Source organism: Sapajus apella, unplaced genomic scaffold, assembly GCF_009761245.1.
Source record: "Sapajus apella isolate SASKATOON/1434 unplaced genomic scaffold, GSC_monkey_1.0 scaffold1, whole genome shotgun sequence".
In the NCBI taxonomy this organism is placed as follows: domain Eukaryota; kingdom Metazoa; phylum Chordata; class Mammalia; order Primates; family Cebidae; genus Sapajus; species Sapajus apella.
This window is the reverse complement of record NW_022436941.1, coordinates 76,085,832-76,110,346: the sequence shown is the minus strand read 5'-3', so window position 1 is coordinate 76,110,346 and position 24,515 is coordinate 76,085,832.

Here is a 24,515-nt window from a genome sequence, read left to right as displayed (position 1 = left end):
AGCGACCACTTCACGAACAATTGGGCACCCAAATAATTGGAAATATTTCAGAAAAGCAAATGAAGCAAAAGAGATCATGGAAAGCAGGAAATATATGGATGCAATTTTGAGCCTAAATGAGCATGCGGCATCATATACAAAATAATCAGTGAGATGTGAAAACTGATGTGGATCCCTTTGATTTGAATCAACAGGGTGTGAAGGACTGTTATTATTAAAGAAAAACCTTGGTGCCAGCTCGCCCTTGTCCAGATCCAGAAATCTACAGTCCTAGCTCTCGAGGTGCCAAAGCCCAGGGCTAAGCTATGTCCCATCAGAAGGCTTGAAAGCAGTTTTCGGGCCAGCACCTTTTGGCTGACTAATGCTCAACAGCCTTCCTCTTGTCATTCTTTCTGAAAAATTTTCCTCCCCATTAGCAATGTCAAAAGTCCTTTGCAATATAGGGCATCTGATTTCAAGAAGAGAGGTGGCCTGTATTTTCAGACTAAGTCCGGTGAAACTGGAACATTGTTGTATGGAATAGCTATACAGCCATTCTTTCCAGAAAACTACCCAGGGGCAAGAAAGAACAGTGTTCTTCCTACCCCAAAGAAAGACCCAAAAGCCATCTTTCTAGAGCCGCAAGGGGCCCTGAAGATCTCCAGTGCTTTCCAAACTTTGTTCAGCCAAGTCCCAGAGTACTGAGAGAGCCTTAAGCACTGCCAGATCTAAGCTTTGCTAGACATTTTTAGGCCAGTGCTTTCCACTGGGTCCTCCCCTCTTGTCCACCATCAATTGATCTGACAAATAATTGAATAACAGGGATCCTATATACCAACTAGGGTGTTGGTATATAGGATCCCTGTTATTCAATTATTTGTCAATGAAGAAAAGGGTGGCTTCATAGAGAGACAATAGAAAGCTTTATTTATTTATTTTTTTATTTTTTAAGACGGGGTTTCACCATGTTGGTCAGGCTTGTCTTGAACTCCTGACCTCAGGTGATCTGCCCGCCTTAGCCTCCAAAGTGCTTGGATTACAGGTGTGAGCCACCATGCCTGGCTGATGGAAAGCATTTTTAAACAAAGAATTACTTGAGGCTTTCTTCAAGGATACCTTAAAATTAACAGGAGAAAATTTGACGAAACTCTATAGCGTGGCAGGATTATATCTTGGAATCTTAATCTGTGTGTAGGTTCTGTATTCCTTCTGCATTCTCCACAATACTCCAGGCCACGGTTCTTCTCTCTTCTAGCAAAACTGGTGCTAGCCTGAGAATGGGACTTTTAAAAGCCTAAGCACAAACTTTTACTATGTAAAGACTGAATGGAATAAGGGGATGGGTGGAAGGGAGAGTAGTGTGCAGTGGATAAATTTAAGTTGAAAAAGGAGGAGCCACGTGCGGTGGCTCACATCTGTGACCCCAGCTTTTTGGGAGGCTGAGGCAAGTAGATCACTTGAGCCAAAGATTTTGAGACCAGTCTGGGCAACATGGCGAAATCCCATCTCCCCTAAAAGCAAAATTAGCTGGGCATGTTGGCACATGCTTATAGCTACACAAGAGGCTGAGGTGGGAGGATCACCTAAGCCGAGGAGGTCAAAGCTTCAGTGAGCTGTGATCATGCCACTGCACTCCAGCCTGGGAGTCAAGAGTGAGGCCCTGCCTAAAAACCTCAAAAAAAAAAGAAGGAGGAGGAGGAGGAGGAAGAGGGGAAGGACTCCCAGAAGTCCTCAAAGTAGAAAAGAGAAAAAGGACTTTCCTCTAAAGACTGGAGAGAGGAGTGGAGGGACCTTAAGGCAAGCTTCTCCAGTAATTGAAAACAATCATCTTCCAGAATTGAAGGAGGAGGGGTTGGACATCAAGCATTCCACCAAGTCTCAACCACAAACGTATGATTGAAAATGAGAAGAGAAAACTTGCCCCTGACCAAGATGGCAACAGACTAGAACAGAAGCATTTCGGAAGTTTCCTCTGAGCCAACGTAGAGATGGACATGTTGCCCTTCTTCCAGCTAAGCCCACCTAGAAGAATGCATTGGAGATCCCTGTGCTGCACTATAAGAAATGGCAGAATGAGCCTGAGGTAAAAATACACATTTAGATAACTGACTGAGGAATTAACCCAATTTTTTTTTACCTTACAGTTCAAAGAACACAAGCAGATGAAGAAATTTTCTCTGTAATTGCTATTTACTTCCTATATTTACAATGAAATCCTATGCTGATTTTCAACATGCTTAATGATATTCATATTCTATCTGATGAATAAACTTCCAATGAAATGAGATATGTTTCTTAACAGAACGTGCTATTGACTGAAGAGCAATGCATGGGCATGTGAGATTAGTAGCAAATCTGTGACAAACAATCCTGTGGGAGCAATAAAATGCATCAATCATTGCACAATCTGACTAGACCAGTAGACATTGTGTTCACCAAGAATGCCTTGATCCAAAGCACCTGGCTCTTGATCTTCTTGCTATGTGCAATGAGCAGATAAAAATAGGCAGATACTTCCAGCCAACCAATATCCCAGGAGTGATTTGACCAGCAATCACTGAGAAGGCATTAATTATTGCTATTTCACCAAGAATTGCATGAAAATGCCCTGAACCTCCTCTTGGGCAGCATTGATGTAGCTCATACAACTGCAAAGTCTGCAGATATACATACATATAAATCTCCAGATATTAATGAGTTTGAGTTCCTGAAATAAGAGAAATTGCTTAGACACCAAAACTGATGTGCTGTGCTAGGTTCCTACCAACCACCTCGATCCTCCACAGTTGAGAGACCCATTGTGAAAGACTCACTCATTAGCTGAGAGTTAGGTAGAAATCATTTTTATTTTTCTTCACAGTTTAAAATTTAAAATTTTTATGTTAAAACAGATTTATTATAAAATTTTTAATTCACATGAATTTCTGACATAAAAATATAAGAAATGTTCCAATTTTATTTGGGGATAAGGTTGGAATATGACTCTATACTTTCAGAGATGTCAATTCAATGTCCACACTATTAGGGGCACTTAACAGGGAAGATTGAGAAGTGCTTCCTTATCATAAGTGAAATAACTCAGCAACAGAAAAACAAATACCACATGTTCTCACAAGCAGGCGGTAACAATGGGTACATGTGGACACAAAGATAGAAATAGTAGACACTGGGGACTCCAAAATCAGGGAGGGTAAGAGGGAAGATGAGGGTTGAAAAATTACCTATTAGGCACAATGTTCACTATTTGGGTTACTGGTTCACTAGAATCCCAGTCCTCACCATTACACAATATGTCCTGTAACAAACCTGCATATATACCCCCAAATCTAAAATTAAAAAAAGAAAAAAAAAAGCACTAGCCTGGAGTCCATATATGGAGAAGCCTAGTAGGTATAAAACACTCAGTTTTCATAACTGTTCATGCCAGGAAAGGCAAGACAAACAATTAGAAGCCCTTATAATAGACACAGTTACCGAAATGTCATCACACAGCGTTATAGAAAAGACAATAATGTGGACAACACACATGTCCACACAATAGATCTCAACTTCCTTCAAACAACAAATGGACCCTGTTAGGAAAGAAAAAAAAAAAAGTAGTCTGGAATTTATGCTATCTAAATCTGCTAAAAACAAAATATTCATTAGTCAAGATAATTTTTTTTTTTTGAGATAGAGTCTCACTCTATTGCCCAGGCTGGACTGCAATGGTATAATCTCAGCTCACTGCAACCTCCACCTCCCAGGTTCAAATGATTCTCCTGCCTCAGCCTCCTGAGAAGCTGGGATTACAGGTGTGCACCACCATGCCCAGCTAATTTTTGTACTTTAGTAGAGATGGGATTTCACTATGTTGGCCAGGCTGGTCTTGAACTACTGACCTCGTGATCCTCCCACCTCGGCCTCCCAAAGTGCTGGGATTACAGGCGTGAGCCACCACACCTGGCCAAGAGAATATTTTAACTGAACATGGTTTGGTTTGGTTTGGTTTGGTTTGAGGCAAGTTCTCAGTCCATCACCCAGACTGAAGTGCAGTGGTCCAATCTCAGCTCACCATAACCTCCACCTCCTGGGTTCAAATAATTCTCCTGCCTCAGCTTCCAGAGTAGCTTGGATTACAGGCACGTATCACTACCACCCAGCTAATTTTTATATTTTTAGGAAAGACAAGTTTTCACCATGTTAGCCAGTCTGGTCTTGAACTCCTAAGCTCAAATGATCCACCCGCCTTGGCCTCCCAAAATGATGGGATTACAGGCGTGAGCCACAGCGCCCAGACAACTGAACATGTCTTAGAAGATGGCAATATTAGCCTCATCTGTAGATCCTTAATCACTTAATCATCATACTTTCCTTACTTGTGTTATTTCTCTTGATGTGGTATCTTTTTCTGGCAGCGAAACACCATGAAAAGATCATCCAATCCTTAGCTCAGCCAGCCGTAGCCTCACCTTCTCCCTTCAGCTTCAGAATGAGTTCTGCAATCTTATCCTTTCATACACCACCCTCACCTACCCTTTTATAACTGGTATCTACCTCACTGCATCAGTTATGCATGTTATAATCAACCTCATATCTCAGTAGAAATTTTTTAAATAATGCAGAGAAAATTATTTTGAAATGAAATGAAAACTTTAGTAATTTGATTTGCAGGAAATGAAGAACAAAGTGTCACAACCTGAGTGCTTTTAAATAAGTCATAATTAATTAGGCATGCATCTATGTTTGGATGCTCAATTTATGACTAATTATACAGAAAATGTAATTGCATGCTGAAGTATTCAATCGTGCCTTCTCTCACTCTTATTTGAACCAGCCAGGGGTTGTGGTTTCTTGTTGTTGTTGTTGTTGTTAATGGTATGTGTCACTTATTGAAATTGTTGAAATGTTGTCAAGACACAAATATCACACGATCGCTCCTATAATGCAGTTGTTTCTGTTGAGAAAATTGCAGAAAGATCTAGAATTGTCTCCTAACTTATTCTTCAAAAAAATGTATGTACTTCTTTATTCTTTTGTCCTCTACCGAAATACACTTGCTAAGAAATCACATTAGGCATATTCTGCCAGCTTCGTTTCTCCTATGGATTTGCAATATAGACTTTTTATTTTCTTGGAAGAGTCATAAAGCTCAAAGGAATCATGAATGACCGTCACATTTATGTCATCCTAGACGGGCTTCTTTTTAATGATACTAAAGGGAATTTGTAACCTTTTCTCCATCTTAAGATGCCTAATAAAGTGACTATCAAGGAAGCAAAGGAAATAAAACCAAATTTAAAACTTCCTCTGAATGAGTCATGGGAATAATAGCATTTGTGAATATTTTCTCACAGAAGGGGAAAAAGAGAGAGAGAGAGAGCACACAGAGGCAAAAAACTGGAAAAGCCCTTATCATACTTAACAACATAACAACTACTCTATTGTGTTTTCCGGAAACTCCTACGAAGGTTCACTACATACAGTTGCCTTTTCCTCTTTCTCCGTATAAGCCAAATAAATGTCAGAGCCCTCTGTGTCCCGGTCTCAGAGAGGTATCACCTAAAAGAGACACTGCCCCGCCACTGAAAGTAAAAGCCATTCCAGCCTCTGCATACCTTTGAAGAGCCGGTGGCCAGAATTAGCAGAACTCACCTATCCACAGCTCTCCCCTTCCAGGCTCAGGGAAGCCTATGCCTCCCAGGCCCCCACCATGAGGCCAGATGCAGGCAATGGGCTGCAAGCAAAAGTCTCTTCCTGGCAGAAGCTTGGAAGAATGGTTGTGAGGTCTCCATGCCCTATTCTCCCCTGCCATTCTTATGACAGTAGAGTCATGAAATCAAAGCAGCTGGGGCCACCAAGTCACTGCATGGAGGTCACCTGCACTGGAGAGTCACTCCAGACTCTGAGCAAGAAATGAAATTTTGTTGTTCTGAGTCTCAGAGATTTAGGAGTAGTTTGCTACTTGAAAGTGGCAGAACCTACCCTATCTTGACATATAAGCATTAGAGGAAATGCAACTCTTACTCTCTGCAGCACTTCAAGAACCCTCTGTTTGCTCCTCTCTAAATTTTCTCCCAGCCTACCTGCTTCAAAGCCTCTCCCTCTTTCAGCCTTCCCACTGAGCCCAGCAGTTAGGACTCTGGACCATTTCCCCCCCTTTTCTCCCTGCTCTCTAATCCAGCCTCCTGATTCCGCATCACAAAAGCCCAAAAGCTGGGATGACAAAAGTCAAACTGTTTAGTGGACTGAGGATAAGAATAAACTGACCTTTCAAGGGGGAAAAAAGTCCCTTTGGGATAGGCAAAGGGGGTGAAAGAAATGAAAACACTCACTTGCTGAAAAATGCTGTCCCCAACATATTTGGTTTTGGTCCAAAAACAAGTGTGGTAGAATTCACGCTTTAGTGACTTATTCTTCCCTGCCTGACCCATTGTAGTTACTAATACATCTTTTACTTTTGAACATCAGTGCTATTATTCTTTCACTTCCATTTGCCAGCACCATCAGAGGGACTCGCCATAGCCATCATCTATCTATGTGCATCAGCCTCTAGAGTTGCATAGTGTACACCCTGCATCCTATGGGCACCACCCTCCATGACACTCGTAACATGGTATCAAAAAAGTCAGAAAAGCATAACTCACATAATAGCAATTAGCATAAAGTTTTAAGTAAGACAGCAAACTTTTAAGTAAGACTTTTATTCAATTGTTCAACAATGCTATTAATAAAATCCACAAATATTAGCACCAAATGTTACAAGCATTGTATTAGTAGATGGGGTGTGACAAGAGGATTTAAGACATGGTCTTGAACCTCAAAAAGATTGTCCCTACAAAGAGAGACAGGACACATTCATAAAAAGACAGATATCATCAAAGGATAACATTGAATACAGGCAAAATAAATGGAATTTATAACATATTATGGTTAAGGTGGACTGAAGTGATCAAGGAAAACAATAGAAAAGGTGGGTATTGAACTAAACCCCAATAGATGTAGGCAAATCAGAAAAAAAGGAAAGAAACGAGAAGCCTGTCTTTACATGTCAGGGAGGAGCTGTGGTGTGTGCTGACAGGACTGAAAAAGAAGACTATTTGTTATTGTGTGGAACCAAACTACTTCCAAGGCCACTCAAAACAAACTGAAAGGGATGTTTCTCTCATATTTCACAGAAATGTTTGATAATCACAGTCTCACACCTCAGAAAGAGCACTTCTTCATCTCCCTAATCAAAATCATCTAATCAACACTCATCTGAGTGAGGGTGTAAACAGTGCATTATGCAGATATGGTCCCTGCCCTCCAGGGGATTACAATCTAAATCATCAAACCTGGCTCCAACAAGCATATAGACATAATTAACACAGCTAAGAATGAAGAATGCATTTTCTACAAGCCTCACTGCCATCAGACAGAACAATTTGTAGTCATCACTGATCTGAGCTGAATTCAAATTAGTGACCCAAAAGCTCCACTGTCTGGGTGTTATTTTCAAACTCCTTAGCTATCCAATCTCCAGAAGTTTCATTTTTCATTCTTACTGTGTAGCCATCATCAACTACCAAAGGGAAAGACTGCAATCCAGACACGCTAAAAATAGCATTCTTGCCTTCTGAAAGCCAGACTCAGATTTATGACAGTTTTAAAATTTGGTTCTTCGTCTTAAAAGTTCAACATTCTTCAAGAACTGTGTGAAGTAATACCTACCTGGTCTTTAGAGCATGAAACACCATAACTTGATGCAGTGAGAGATCAGGCCTTTATGTAATCCATTTATGTTAGGGAGAGATAGCATTTTCTTTGCGTTGACAGGTTGACATGCCTTCGTGTGTTTCCCACTTAATCAGCAGAATCATTAAGCACTGAGGGTGTTGATGGTCTCAACAAAAAACATCTATTTCTGTAAAACCTATCACTATAAATAATTTAGCAAACATATCCCCCCCCAAAAAAACACCATAAAAAGAAAAAAATTTTTTTGTACTTAAATCATAGACCACTCTGAAGTTGAGCCAAAGAGAGTCCAGGTTTAAAATGAGGGCAGGATGATGTCCAACAATAAATCATAAAGCTGACATGAAAAGCAGGTTACAGAAAAGTATAATTCAATTTCTGCTTCTGTGTGTGTGTGTGTGTGTGTGTGTGTGTGTGCGTGTTTACATGGATACTTCCATTAAAAAGCTCTGGGAGAATTCTATCAATATAAACTGTTAATATTATTAATCAGAGAGATGACTTGTGATGGAGGAACTTTCATTTCTCTGTATATTTGCAATAATCTTGTCTTATCAGAAAAAGGTATTTCCACTTAGGAAATAAATACATACATCTAGACTATACATAGATACATAAATTTATACCGTGCAAATCAAGCTGAATTTTACATCTCCTTCTGACTAGCAGGATATCGTGATTTGGCTGTCAGGAATGGACTAGCATTAGCCTGGGAATCTATGCTGAGAACCTAATCTCATTCAGGAAAGTAGAAGCAATCAGCTAAGACTGGGGCTACAAGAAAACTAATCTGGTTATAGGGTGTGTCTCCAGAAGGGTGACCAGCAGTCCACATTACAATAGTAAGGGAGAACCAATACCCACAGGATCTTATTTGTGGCCGAGAATTTGGCACTAGCAGTCTTGGGACAATAGTGTACACTGGTTTCTAGATGTATAGGAGCATCTTGTTATGTGAATGAAAAGAAGAGTTGTTCTTCTGGGTGAAATAGGACCTCAGCTACCTGGGGAGTGAGGGAAGGCAAGGGTTGGCAGCAAGACCACCCCTGGACAAAAAGCTGATCTCAGGGCAGGTCTCTGATGTCAACAGAGTATTGGAGTAACAACCAGGAACCAGGGCAGAATCCTAGTTGGCCATAGGGTCAGGAGGTGCAAGGAGAAGCAAAGAGGCTGCAGTTAGGTAGGATGCCTTACTCCAAGGCCCACAGGGTCATTCCAGATTCTGTTCTGTTAATAGTGAGAAAATAGGTGCCTTTTTTAGCCCCCAGCATGGCTCCTATTGGTTCAGGGGCTGGGCTATAGGCTAAAAGTTTTTAGTATCTAAATTAGGGCACCACTAATTTAGACCAGGCACAATCAATACCAGCAGTTCAGATAATGTTTCTCACAAAAGTAAGATAATGTTTCCTCTAATTCTCACCAGTTAAAATATAGATAAGTCTAGTCCCAAAAGTAGGTTTTCTGAAAACTTACATAGTATCTGATTACCAAGGCCAGGATTGCCTGTTCGGTAGCTATGAGCCTTTGAGGTCCTGAGTTAATGTAAAAGAAGAAGAAGAGAAGTCTGTTTTACTAAATCTTCGAAGATTTTATTGATACCCTAATGTTCATCTGTAAATCAAAGCAAGTGTCATGTGGCCTTTCCAATCAGCTTCACCAAGAACATTCAGAATAAAGATTCTATATGAAAGAGGAAAATTGGCCAGGTACAATGGCTTACACCTGGAATTCTAGCAGCTTGGGAAGCCAAGGCAGGAGGATTGCTTGAGACCAGGAGTTTGAGACCAGCCTAGACAACATGGCAAGACTCCATCTCTAAAAAATAATAATAATAATACAAAAATTAGCCAGGCATGATGATGCATGCCTGTGATCCCAGCTACTCGGGAAGCTAAGGTGGGAGAATGGATCACTTGAGTCCAGAGGCTTGAGGCTGCAGTGAGCTGTGTTCATGACACTGCACTCCAGCCTGGGTGGCAAAGCTATACTTGGTCTCAAAAAAATAAAAAATAAAAAAATAAGAAAGAAAAGAAAAGAAAAAAGAAAGAGAAAAACAATCCATCCTCGTCTGTGATCTTTCCCTTTTACTTGCTCCTGTTTGCCCAGAATGTCCAGCTCCTTCCTACCTTCCCCCTAACATTCAGTGTCTTAAGACATCAAGCATTTTAGTCTCTATCCTTTCCAGAATGAAGAGATCAAAGAGATTTGCTAAAGGGTACAAAATTACAGCTAGATTTGAGGAATAAGTTCTAGTATTCTACAGCACTGTAGGATGACTAAACAAAAATATATAGATTCGATAACTAGAAAGAAGATATTGAATGTTCCCATCACAAAGAAATAATAAAAATTTGCAGTGATATACATGCTAATTATCCTAATCTGTTCACTATACATGGTATGTGTCAAAGCATCACTGTTTACCCCATGAATATGTACAATTGCTATTTGTCAAATTAACTAAAAAATTTTTTGAATTAGACCAAAAATATAAATCCCATATATAAACCAGGGGAAAAGTAAAGGTAAAATATTCAGGGAGCCCATATGAAGCTGTATTTCTTGGGTAGGGAAGTGCTGGATGCTGCAGGGATAGCCCCAGCAGTGCTGAAGGGTCACTCATTTTTGGGGTTCTTCTCCAGGGCATTGCTGCTAAAGACAGGAGTTCAAAACGGCCCCAATTCCAGTGAAAAGTATTATCAACACAGCCTTGTTTCATTTAAAGGTTCTTAATTTCAAAATATTACATTTGTTTCAGTGATGCCCTGATTTTCATAATAGGTATTTCAAGCAGTGACACCGAAAATAGAAAAATGGGGCCAGGTGCATTGGCTCACGCCTATAATCCCAGCAGGATTTGGGAGGCTGAGGTGGGTGGATCACTTGAGGTCAGCAGTTCGAGACCTGACTGGCCAACATGGTGAAACCCTGTCTCTACTAAAAATATAAAAATTAGCCAGGCGTGGTGGTGGGTGCCTGTAATCCCAGCTACTCAGGGGTCTAAGGCAGGAGAATTGCTTGAATCCGGGAGGCAGAGGTTGCAGTGAGCCAAGATCACCCCATTGCACTCCAGCCTGGGTGACAGAGTGAGACCCTGTCTCAAAAAAAAAAAAAAGAAGAAAACAGAAAAATGGCGTTTGTCTATCTCCCAATTCACAGGGGGATAAAAGTCATAAGTGAATAAGCTTTAAAATTTTTTTCCTTCTCAGTGTTTCTCAGATTTTTGGTACCTGTTGTCAGTGAAGGCTAGACCCATGGCAGGCTGTTCTACAGGAGCTGGAGTCACAGAGAAGACATGATCCCTGTCAGAAATGTCAATCCATCCTGGGTGGAGAAGGAGTGGGTGAGAGGGGGGATTGTGTATGAGGGCCATGGGAGGACTAGGGGTCCAGGGAGAGGGAGGAGAAAAACCCTGCCTTCTCCCTCCCACTCTGCCTGCCATCTCCTGCCTTGGCCTCCCACTGGCTGAACTCAACAGGAACCTAGGAAACCACAGCCTGCAGGGATCCACCTCCTGAGCACAGAGCAGGGAGGAGCAATAAATAGATCTAAAAGCAGAGAGACCAAGGACCACAACTATAGCATGTGATTTAGGGAAAATTCACAGACTATGATATGTTGAAAACATTACTATTTCTGGATAGTATCCACTGTGCTCCCATAACATCCAGGTTTTTCTGTACCTGGAGAAATCTGAGCATGACTGCTGGGTTTCTTAGCAGCCCAAGACAGAGAATGATGTATCACAGTGGTTTCAAACTGTGTCCCATAGACCCAGAGCTTCCATGGAGCTCTCCCTGGTATCTGCTCTGCAGGTGGAGTGGACTGTGTACATGGGGCTCCACCCCCCATCTCTGCTTCAGCCAGAGTGGTGTTGCTTTTTACCTTCTTTACATCACTGGATCTATGTCAGATTTTGTTGAACAAAGAGCTTCCAGTATAAACAAGTGGTATAAATTTCACTGGCACGTCAAGTTGCTATTAAGAATTGTCTCAATGATTGCAGTTCACTGTTGTCTATATTACTTATGATGTTGAGTTACTCTACCACATTTATAGACTACAAGTAAATACAGCTCACCCCAGCTTACAGTGCACATATGTAGCTATGTTTGGGATTTCAAATACTTTTTTCCAAAATAATATCAAGGTAGTTAGAACCTCAGACCAGCCTACACAACCCCACTTAATCATAATGTACCTGAAATAAGATTCTATGCTAACAATAACTAAATTAGAAACGAGGTGCCACTTATAACAAAATTTCAACAGAAAAATGTATTCCAGGTTCCCATCTGAAATGCAGGAAACACATATTATCTTCTTATAGTAAGATCTTTTTCACACCCTAACTATATACAGGGAAGGAAAGAGAGTGTCTTTGCCAGGTATGACCTACTGCTGGTGGTCACTGTGGAAAAATGAGGTTAACGTTTTCCAGTCTCTGTGGAGGAGCAAGGCTAGGCCCAATGAAGATAAATGAGGGAAGGTTGAAAAAAAGTTTTCTTTTTCTTTTTTGAGGCAGTCTTACTCTGTTGCCCAGGCTGGAGGGCAGGGGTGCTGTCACTGCTCATTGTAGCCTTGATCTCCCTGGGCGCAGATGATCCTCCCACCTCAGCCTTCTGAGTATCTGGGACCACAGGCACATGCTACCATGCCTGGCTAATTTTTATTTTTTGTTTTTAGTTTTTTGTTAGAGATGGGATTTTGCTTTGTTGCTCAGGCTGGTCTTGAACTCCTGGGCTCAAGTAATTTGCCCACCTCAGCCTCCCAAAGTACTGAGATTACAGTCATGAGCCACTGTACCTGGCCCTTGATGGGTTTTTTAATTTGGAATTTTTTGGGGGGTTTTACTTTTTTGGGTTTCTTTCCAGCTTTACTGAAGTATGTTGACGAATAAAAAATTGTATATGTTTAAGATGTACGATGTAGGGTTTTAACATAGATATAGCTGTATACTTATTTAATGATTTCTACAATTAAGCTATCTATCATTTGACAGTTACCAGTATATGTGTATGTGGTAAGAACACTTAAGATCTACTCTCTTAGCAAATATCAACTATATAATAGATTAACTATAGTTAACATGCTGTACATGAGATATCTAGAAATTATTCATCTTATACTTGAAATTTTTCACCCTTTGACCAACATCTCACTGTTTCCCCCGCCATTCTGATAACCCCTGGCAATCACCATTTTGCTTTCTGTTACTCCAAGTTTAACTTTTTTCGATTCCACATATAAGTCATATTATGCAATATCTGTGTCTATTTATGTCTGACTTATTTCACTTAGCATGATGTCTTTCAAGTTCATCCACATTATCCCAAAGGGCAGGATTTTTTTTTTTAAAGCTGAATAATATGCCACTCTTAGAGGGGAGTAGACAGAAAGAGATCATAATTTCTTTACCCATGCATCCTTCAATGGACACTGATATGCTTTGGCTCAGTGTCACCACCCAAATCTCAAGGTGAATTATAATCCCTACATGTTGGAGGAGAAGCCTGGTGGGAGGTGATTGGCTCATGGGGTTGGATTTCCCCCTTGCTGTATTCACGATGGTGAGTAAGTTCTCACAAGATCTGATAGTTTAAAAGTGTGTGGCACGTCTCCATTCTCTCACTCCCTCTCTCTTGCTCTGCCATAAGAAGTTCTTGCTTCCCCTTTGCCTTCCACCACGATAGTAAGTTTCTGAGGCCTTCCAGTTGTGCTTCCTGTTAAGACTGTGGAACTATGAGTCAATTAAAACTCTTTTCTTCATCAATTACCCAGTCTCAGGTAGTTCTTCATAGCAGTGTGAAATGGACTGATACAGACACATGTTATTTCCATATCTTGGGTACTATAATAATACTGCAATAAATGTGGTAGGGCAGGTATCTCTTCAAGATACTAATTTCATTTCCTTTGAATATATACCCAGAAGTAGGATTGCTAGATATATGGTAATTCCACTTTTAATTTTTTGAAGAACCTCTATACTGTTTTACATAGTGGCTGTACCAACTTACATTCCTACCAACAGCATGCAAAGGTTCCCTTTTCCCCACATCCTCACCAACACTTGTTATCTCTTGGCCTTTTGATAATAGCTAACCTAACAGCTGTGAGGTGATATTTTATTGTGGTTTGAATTTGCATTTCCCTGATGTTGAGCACCTTTCCATGTAACTGTTGGTCATTTGTACGTCTTTTTTCAAAAAAATGTATATTGAAGTTTTTTGACTAATTCCTAGTTGGGTTGGCAGTTTTTTGCTCTTGAGTTGTATGGTTTCCTGGTATTTTAGATACTATCCTTTCCCAAAAATACGATGTGATGATTAATTTGAGTTGCCAACTTCTTTCCATGTAACTGTTGGTCATTTGTACGTCTTTTTTCAAAAAAAATGTATATTGAAGTCTTTTGACTATTTCCTAGTTGGGTTGGCAGTTTTTTGCTCTTGAGTTGTATGGTTTCCTGGTATTTTAGATACTATCCTTTCCCAAAAATACGATGTGATGATTAATTTGAGTTGCCAACTTGACTAAATTAAATGATACCTAGATTGCTAATAAAGCATTATTTCTGTGTGTGTCTGTGAGGGTGTTTCCAGAAGAGATTGACAGATGATTCAGTGGACTGAATGTGTAAGATCCACCCTCAGTGTGGACAGACACCACCCAATTATATGGAGACCTGGATACAACAAAAAAACAGAGGAAAGGTTAATTTTCCCGCTCTCTCCTGGAGCTGAGACACCCACCTTCTCTTGTCCTTGGACATCAGAACTCTAGGTTCTTCAGCCTTTGAACTTCATTACTTGCAAAGTGGTCTCCCATTCAGGTCTTCAGCCTTAATCTGAGAGTTACACCATCAGCTTCCATGGCTCTGAGCCCTTCAGGCTTGGAGTGAGTCAAACAACCAGCCTGCCTGGTTCCCCAACTTGCAGACAGCTTATCATGGAACTTAGCCTCCATAATCACAGGAGCCAATTACTCTAATAATTCCTCTCTCCTCTATCTATCTATCTATCTATCTATCTATCTATCTATCTATCTACCTACCTACCTATCTATCTATATATCCTATTGGTTTTGCCCCTCTGGAGAACCCTGATTAATATATATAGTTTGCAAATATTTTCCCATTCCGTAGGTTGCTTTTTCTTCCTTTTTTTTTTTTTGGCTGTACAGATGCTTTTTAGTTTTATGTGGTCCCACTTGTTTAATTTTGCTTTTGTTGCATATGTTTTGGTGTCTTATACAAAAAAAAAAAAAAAAAAAAAAAAAAAAAAAAAAAAAAAAAAAAAAACATTGCCAAAACCAAGATCTAGGAGCCTTGTTCCATATATTTTCTTCTATAATCTTTATGGTCTTAGGTCTTACATTTAAGTATTTAATCTATTTTGAGTTGATTTTTGTCTATGGTATAAGATAAGTGTCCAATTTCATTCTTTTGCATGTGGATATCCAGTTTTCCCAAAACCATTTATGATATAGTTTGGATTTGTGTCTCCTCTAAATCTCATGTTGAAATGTAATCCCCAATGTTTGAGGTAAGACCTTGTGGGAGGTGATTAAATCATGGGGAGCGAATCTTTCATGAACGGCTTGGGTCATCCCTTTGGTGATAAGTGAGCTCTCACTCTGCAGACACAGTCATTTAAAAGTATGTGGCACCTCCCCCACCCATTCTCTCTCTCTCTTGCACCTGCTTTTGCCATGTGATATGCTTGTTCCCCCTTGGCCTTCTGCCCTGATTGTAAGCTTCCTGAGGCCTCCCCAGAAGCAGATGCCAGCACTATGTACAGCCTGTAGAACTGTGAACCAATTAAACCTCTTTTATTATAAATTACCCAGTCTTGGGTATTTCTTTATAGCAAGAATGGCCTAATACAGAAAATAGGTACCAGGAGTGAGGTATGGCTACAAAGATTCCTAAAAATGTGAAAGCAACTTTGCAACTGGGTAACAGAAGTTGGAAGAGTTTGGAGGGCTCAGAAGAAGACAGGAAGATGAGAGAAGCTTTGCACCTTCTTAGAGACCGGTTAAATGGTTGTGGCCAAAATGCTGATAGTGATATGGACAGTGAAGTCTGATAAAGTCCCAGATGGAAATGAGGAACTTATAGGGAACTGAAGCAAAGATCACCTCTGTTATTCCTTAGCAGAAAACTTGGCTGTATTGTGTTTATGCCCTAGGGATCTGTGAAAGTTTGAACTAAACAGTGGTAATTTAGGGTATCTGGTGTAAGAAATTTCTAAATAGCAAAGCTTCAAGATGTGGCCTGGATTCTTCTAACAATCTCTGCTAAGATGCAGGAGCAAAGAAATGACTGAAAGTTGGAATTTATATTTAAAAGAGAAGCAGAGGGTAAAAGTTTGGAAAGTCTGCAGCTTGGACACATGGCAGAGAAAGAAAAAGGTTTTTTGGGATAGGAATTCAAGCAGGCTGTGGAACAATCACTTGCTAGAGATATTTGCATAACTAAAAAGGGGCCAACTGCTTATAGCCAAGGCAATGGAGAAAAGACCTCAAAGACATTTCAGAGTTGTTTGTGGCAGTCCCTTCCATCACAGGCCCAGAGGCTTAGGGGGAAATAATGGTTTCTTGGGTCAGGGCCAGGGCCCAACTACCCTGCATAGCCTTAGGACATTATTCCCTGAATTCAAGCTGTTCCAGCTCTATCTGTGTCTCAAAGGAGCCCAGGTACAGCTCAGGCTGTCCCTTCAGAGAATGCAAGTCATAAGCCTTGGTGGCTTCCATGTGCAGGTAAGCCTGTAGGAACACAGAGCACAAGCGTGAATAATGCTTGTCAGCCTCCTGCTAGTTTCAGATGCTGTATGAGAAAACCTGGCTGTCCAGGCAGAAGCCTGCTACAGGGACAGAGCCTCCAAAGAGAACCTCAACTAGGGCAGTGCAGAAGGAAAATGTGGGGTTGGAACCCCCACACAAGAGTCCTCACTGGGGCACTACCTAATGGAACTATGAGAAGGGAACTACCATCCTCTAGACCCCAGAATGGTAGAGCCACAGGAAGCTTTCACCCTGTGCCTGGAAAAGCCACCAGTGCTCAGCAACCTGTAGGGGCAGACATGGAGGCTGAACCCTGCAAAGCCACAGAGGCAGAGCTGCCCAAGACCTCTGAGCAGCTCACTGGTGTGAGCCCATTCCTCACACCAGTGTGCCCTGGATGCACACCATGGAGTCAAAAGAGACGATTTTGAAGCTTTAGGATTTAAGGACTGTCCAGTTTTTCTTTTTGAAATGTAAATATTTACCCAAGCCTTTTAACCAACCCCCCCCACATTGAATCTTGGAAGTAACTTAGTTTGATTTTACAGGCTTATAGGTAAAAAAAACTCATTTCCAGATGAGACTTGGGACTTTGGACTTTAAACTTCTGAGTGATACTAAAACAAGTTGAGACTTTGGGGGTCTATTGAGAAGAAATAATTGCATTTTGAAATGTGAGGAGAACATGAGATTTGAGGGACCAAGGTCAGAATGATACAGTTTGAATATATGTCCCCTCTAAATCTCATGTTGAAATATAATCCTCCGTGTTGGAGGTGGGCCCTGGTGGAAGGCAATTGGATTATGGGGTTGGTGGATCCCTTATAAATGGCTTGGACCATCCCCTTAATAATAAGTGAGTTCTTGCTCCGAGTTCATAGAGATCTGAACATTTAAAACTGTGTGGCACATCCTGCCCACCCACTCTTTCTCTCTTGCTCCTGCTTTTGCCATGTGATATACCTGTTCTCCCTTTGCCTTCCAACATGATTGTAAGCTTCCTGAGGGTGCTCCAGCAGAGGCTGGCATTATGCTTCCTGTATAGTCTGCAGAACTGTGAGCCAATTAAACCTCTTTTCTTATAAATTACCCGGTATGAGATATTTCTTTATAGCAATACAAGAATAGCCTAATATACATTTATCAATAATTCATGTATCCATTCATAAAGATTATCCTTTCCAATTGTGGATTCTTGGCACCCTTATCAAAGATTGAGCATTGGCAATTGATCCAAGATGGCTGTTTAGGAACAGCTCAGGATTGCAGCTCCCAGTGAAAGCACAGAGGGTGAGTGGACGCCGCATTTTTATTGCCCACAGACTAGGAAATTCCCAGGCGGAGGAGCCCCACCGGTTGCCAGCGCGGCTGTTTCAGCCAGCGCGGCTGTGTCTGCCTGCATGGCTGCTTTGCCCCGTGCGGCTGCATTGTCAGCACCCTGGCGCAGTGGTTCTCCGAACAAAATACACTGGTCTGGGTGCCCTTTTGGCTGGCAATTGGAGCCCCGGGAAGTCACCCATTCATCTGTTTAAAAGGGAGAATGAACAGGGAACCAGGACAGTAGATTCCAGGGCAAAAAAAGCACCACAAATCTCAGTGCCACTGTTTAAGCCAGCGCAGTTAGTCACTGCACAGGAAAACACACAGATCCCAGCGACTCTTCAACAGGTGACTGGAACACCAACTTAAAAAAAAATAATAATAAGTCTCTGAGGCAGGGAGCCAGGCGATCAGGCTCAGCTGGTCCCACCCCCACAAAAGAACAGCAATCAGAAACTCTCTGGATTAAGAGTTTCACAGCAAGCACAGCTGAACCCGGACGGTCCAGCTATGTGGGGGAGGGGCGTCGGCCATTACCGAGGCACTGCACCACTACGTACGCCATTGCTGAGGCAGCCTGCCGTTGCCAAGGCAACCCGCCATTGCTGACGCAGCCCATCATTGCCAAGGCAGCCAGCCACTACAGAGAAAGTCCGCCATAAAAGAGGCGGGCCACCATTGCTGAGGCAATTCTAACTACATCCATATAAACAGGACTGCAGGGAAGTTCACTCGGCAGCTGGGCAGAGCCCAAATCAGCTCAGCAAAGCCTCTACAGGCAGACAGTGACTAGGCTGCCTCCTTGCTGGGCAGGGCAGCTCTGAAAGAAAAAAAAAGAAGGGAGCAGCACAATGGAAACTCATAAATAAAGCCCTAAATCCCTGGGACAGAGCACCTGGGAACAAAAAGTGGTTTATGAGCTCTGCTGCAGCAGACCAAAACGTACCTGCCCAGCAGCTCTGAATAAACAACAGAGCTCATAGCTCAGCATTTGAGCTCCTATAAAAAACAGGCTGTTTCCTCAAGCAGCTCCCTGACCACTGTATATCCAAAGAGCCACCTCATAAAAGAGAGATCAGACTGACACTTGGCGGGTATCCTTCTGCGGCAAAGATAGCAGAAGAAGAAAACTGGTAGAAACCCTTATTGTTCTGCAGCTGCTGCAGGTGATCCCCAGGCAAGCAGACCTCAGCAGACCTACAGCAGAGGGGCCAGACTGTTGGAAGGAAAACTAAGAAACAGAAACAACCTCATCATCAACAAACAGAATGTCCACTCAGAGACCCAATCTGAAAGCCAGCAACTACAAAGATGACAGGTGGATAAATCCATAAAGATGGGAAGAAACCAGCACAAAAAGGATGAAAACACCCGAAACCAGAACACCTCTCCTCCTCCAAGGGATCAAAACTCCTCACCAGCAAGGGAACAAGATTGGATGGAGAACGAGTGTGATGAAATGACAGAATCAGACTTCAGAAGGTGGGTAGTAAGAAATTTCTGTGAACTAAAAGAACATGTTCTAACCCAATGCAAAGAAACTCAGACCCTTGAAAAAAGATTTGACAAAATGCTAACGAGAATGGACAAAATAGAAAGGAATATAAGTGAATTGATGGAGCTGAAAAACACAACACGAGAACTTTGCGAAGCAAGCACAAGTTTCAACAGCCAAATTGACCAAGCAGAAGAAAGGATATCAGAGGACGAAGATCAACTCAATGAAATAAAATGGGAAGGCAAGAATACAGAAAAAAAAGGTAAAAATGAGTGAAGAAAATCTCCAAAAAATGTACTATGTGAAAAGACCTAATCTACGTTTGAGAGGCGTACCTGAATGCGACAAAGAGAATGAATCCAAGCTGGAAAATACTCTTCAGGATATTATCCAGAAAAACTTCCCCAACCTAGCAAGGCAGGCAAACATTCAAGTCCAGGAAATACAGAGAACACCACAAAGATATTCATCAAGAAAAGAAACCCCAAGGCACATAATCGTCAGATTCACCAGGGTTGAAATGAAGGAGAAAATACTAAGGGCAGCCAGAGAGAAAGGTCGGGTTACCCACGAAGGGAAGCCCATCAGACTCACAGCAGATCTCTCAGCAGAAACCCTACAAGCCAGAAGAGAGTGGGGGCCAATATTCAACATCCTTAAAGAAAAGAACTTTCAACCCAGAATCTCCTATCCAGCCAAACAAAGCTTCATAAGTGAAGGAAAAATAAAATCCTTTATGAACATGTAAGTACTCAGAGATTTCGTCACCACCAGGCCAGCTTTACAAGAGCTCCTGAAAGAGGCTCTACACATATAAAGGAACAACCAGTGCCAACCACTCCAAAAACATGCCAAATGATAAAGAGAATCAACACAATGAAGAATCTGCGTCAACTAACAGGCAAGACAGCCAGCTAGCACCAAAATGGCAGTATCAAATTCACACATAACAATATTAACCCTAAATGTAAATGGACTAAATGCCCCAATCAAAAGACACAGACTGGCAAATCGGATAAAAACCCAAAACCCATCAGTCTGCTGTATCCAGGAAACCCATCTCACATGCAAGGATACACAAAGGCTCAAAATAAAGAGACGGAGGAAGATTTACCAAGCAAATGGAGAGGAAAAAAAAGCAGGAGTTGCAATTCTCATCTCTGATAAATTAGACTTTAAAGCAACAAAGATCAAGAGACAAAGAAGGACATTACATAATGGTAAAAGGATCAATGCAACAAGAAGAGCTAACGATCCTAAATATATACGCACCCAATACAGGAGCACCCAGATACATAAGGCAAGTTCTTAATGACTTACAAAGAGACTTAGACTCCCACACAATTATAGTGGGAGACTTTAACACCCCATTGTCAACATTAGACGGATCAACCAGACAGAAAATTAACAAGGATATCCAGGACTTGAACTCAGACCTGGAACAAGCAAACCTAATAGACATTTACAGAACTCTCCACCCCAAATCCACAGAATATACATTCTTCTCAGCACCACATCACACCTACTCTAAAATTGACCACATAATTGGGAGTAAATCACTCCTCAGCAAATGCAAAAGAACGGAAATCATAACAAACAGTCTCTCAGACCACAGTGCAATCAAGTTAGAACTCAGAATTCAAAAACTAACCCAGAACCGCACAGCTTCATGGAAACTGAACAACTTGCTCTTGAATGTTGACTGGATAAACAATGAAATGAAGACAGAAATAAAGATGTTCTTCGAAAGCAACGAGAATGCAGACACAACATACCAGAATCTCTGGGACACATTTAAAGCAGTCTCTAGAGGAAAATATATAGCAGTAAGTGCCCACATGAGAAGCAAGGAGAGATAAAAAATTGACACCCTATTGTCAAAACTGAAAGAGCTAGAGGAGCAAGATAAAAAAAGCTCAAAACCTAGCAGAAGACAAGAAATAGCTAAGATCAGAGCAGAACTGAAGGAGACAGAAACACAAAAAACCCTTCAAAAAATGAATAAATCCAGGAGCTGGTTTTCTTAAAAGATCAACAAAATAGACAGACCACTATCCAGATTAATAAAAAAGAAAAGAGAGAATAACCAAATCGATGCAATAGAAAAGGATAAAGGGAATATCACCACAGATTCCATAGAAATTCAAACCATAATTAGAGATTATTACAAACAACTCTATGCACATAAACTAGTAAACCTGGAAGAAATGGATAAATTCCTGGACACTTGCCTCCTCCCAAGCCTAAACCAGGAAGAAGCCGAAACCCTGAACAGAACCATAACAAGGTCTGAAGTCGAGGCAGCAATTAAGAGACTACTACCCAAAAAAAGCCCAGGTCCAGACGGATTCACAGCCAAATTCTACCAGACATACAAAGAGGAGCTGGTACCATTCCTTCTGAAACTAATGCAAACAATACAAAAAGAGGGAATTCTTCCCAAATCATTCTGTGAGACCAACATCATCCTGATACCAAAACCCGGCAGAGACTCAACAAGAAAAGAAAACTTCAGGCCAATATCCATGATGAACATAGACACAAAAATCTTCAATAAAATACTGACAAGCCGATTGCAACAGCACATCAAAAAGGTTATCCACCATGATCAAGTAGGCTTCATCCCGGGGATGCAAGGTTGGTTCAACATATGCAAGTCTATAAACGTAATTCACCACATAAACAGAACCAAAGACAAAAAACACATGATTATCTCAATTGATGCAGAGAAGGCCTTTGACAAAATTCAACAGCCCTTTATGCTAAAAACTCTCAGTAAACTAGGTATCAGTGGAACGTATCTTAAAATAATAAAAGCTATTTATGACAAATCAACAGCCAATATTACACTGAATGGGCAAAAACTGGAAATATTCCCCTTGAAATGTGGCACTAGACAAGGATGCCCTCTCTCACCACTCTTATTCAATATAGTACTGGAAGTTCTAGCCAGAGCAATCAGGCAAGAAAAAGAAATAAAGGGTATTCGAATAGGAAAGGAGGAAGTCAAATTTTCTCTATTTGCAGATGACATGATTGTATATCCAGAAGACCCCATCGTCTCAGCCCAAAATCTCCTGAAACTGATAAGCAACTTCAGCAAAGTCTGAGGATACAAAATCAATGTGCAAAAATCACATGCATTCCTATACACCAATAACAGACTTAAAGAGAGCCAAATCAAGAACGAACTGCCTTTCACAATTGCCACAAAGAGAATAAAATACCTGGGAATACAACTAACAAGGAAAGTAAAGGACCTCTTCAAGGAGAACTACAAGCCACTGCTCAATGAAATAAGAGAGTACACAAACAGATGGAGAAACATTCCATGTTCATGGTTAGGAAGAATCAATATCGTGAAAATGGCCATACTGCCAAAATTATTTACAGATTCAACGCTATCCCCATCAAGCTACCAATGACCTTCTTCACAGAACTGGAAAAAATCACCTTAAACTTCATATGGAACCAAAAGAGAGCCCGCATAGCCAAGTCAATTCTAAGCAAAAAGAACAAAGTGGGGGGGATCACACTACCGGACTTCAAACTATACTACAAGGCTACAGTAATCAAAACAGCATGGTACTGGTACCAAAACAGAGATATAGAACTATGGAACAGAACAGAGGTCTCGGAGGCAACACAACATATCTACAACCATCTGATCTTTGACAAACCAGACAAAAACAAGCAATGGGGAAAGGATTCCCTGTTTAAAAAATGGTGTTGGGAAAACTGGCTAGCCATGTGCAGAAAGCAGAAACTGGACCCCTTCCTGACAACTTACACTAAAATTAACTCCAGATGGATTAAATACTTAAACATAAGACCTAACACCATAAAAACCCTGGAAGAAATCTAGGCAAAACCATTCAGGACATAGGTGTAGGCAAGGACTTCATGACCAAAACACCAAAAGCATTGACAACAAAAGCCAAAATTAGACAAATGGGACCTAATCAAACTCCACAGCTTCTACACAGCAAAAGAAACAGCCATTAGAGTGAATCAGCAGCCAACAGAATGGGAAAAAACTTTTGCAGTTTACCCATCTGACAAAGGGCTGATATCCAGAATTTACAAAGAACTAAAACAGATTTACATGAAAAAACAAACAAGCCCATTAAAAAGTGGGCAAAAGATATGAACAGATACTTTACAAAAGAAGACATACATGAGGCCAACAAACATATGAAAAAATGCTCTTCATCACTGGTCATCAGAGAAATGCAAATCAAAACTACATTGAGATACCATCTCACGCCAGTCAGAATGGCGATCATTAAAAAATCTAGAGACAACAGATGCTGGAGAGGGTGTGGGGAAATAGGAACCCTTTTACACTGTTGGTGGGAGTGTAAATTAGTTCAACCATTGTGGAAGACAGTGTGGCAATTCCTCAAGGACCTAGAAATAGAAATTCCATTTGACCCAGCAACCCCATTACTGGGTATATATCCAAAGGATTATAAATCGTTCTACTATAAGGACACGTGCACACGAATGTTCATTGCAGCACTGTTTACAATAGCAAAGACCTGGAACCAACCCAAATGCCCATCGATGATAGATTGGACAGGGGAAATGTGGCACATATATACCATGGGATATTATGCAGCCATCAAAAATGATGAGTTTGTGTCCTTTGTAGGGACATGGATGAACCTGGAAACCATCATTCTCAGCAAACTGACAGAAGAGCAGAAGATCAAACACCGCACGTTCTCACTCATAGGTAGGTGTTGAACAATGAGAACACATGGACACAGGGAGGGGAGCATTACACACTGGGGTCAGTTGGGGGGAAATAGGGGAGGGACGGTGGAGGGTGGGGAGTTGGGGAGAGATAGCAAGGGGAGAGATGCCAGATGTAGGTGATGGGGAGGAAGGCAGCAAATTACACTGCCACATGTGTACCTATGCAACAATCTTGCATGTTCTTCACATGTACCCCAAAACCTAAAATGCAATAAAATAAATAAATGGAAAAAAAAAAAAAGATTGAGCAAATATGCATGTGTTTGCCGCCTTCTAGCTTAACCCATGATGGTGTTAACTCCTTTTCTTTTTTCCTATCAGCTCCAGAAAAGGGCCTACCCACTTCCCCTTCATTACCCTATATTTGTTCCTAACCATAACTTCTCTTTTTTCTAGTTTTTTTCTGGAAAAGAGAGTCTACTTTCATAATTTACTCCTTTCAATGATTTCTGAG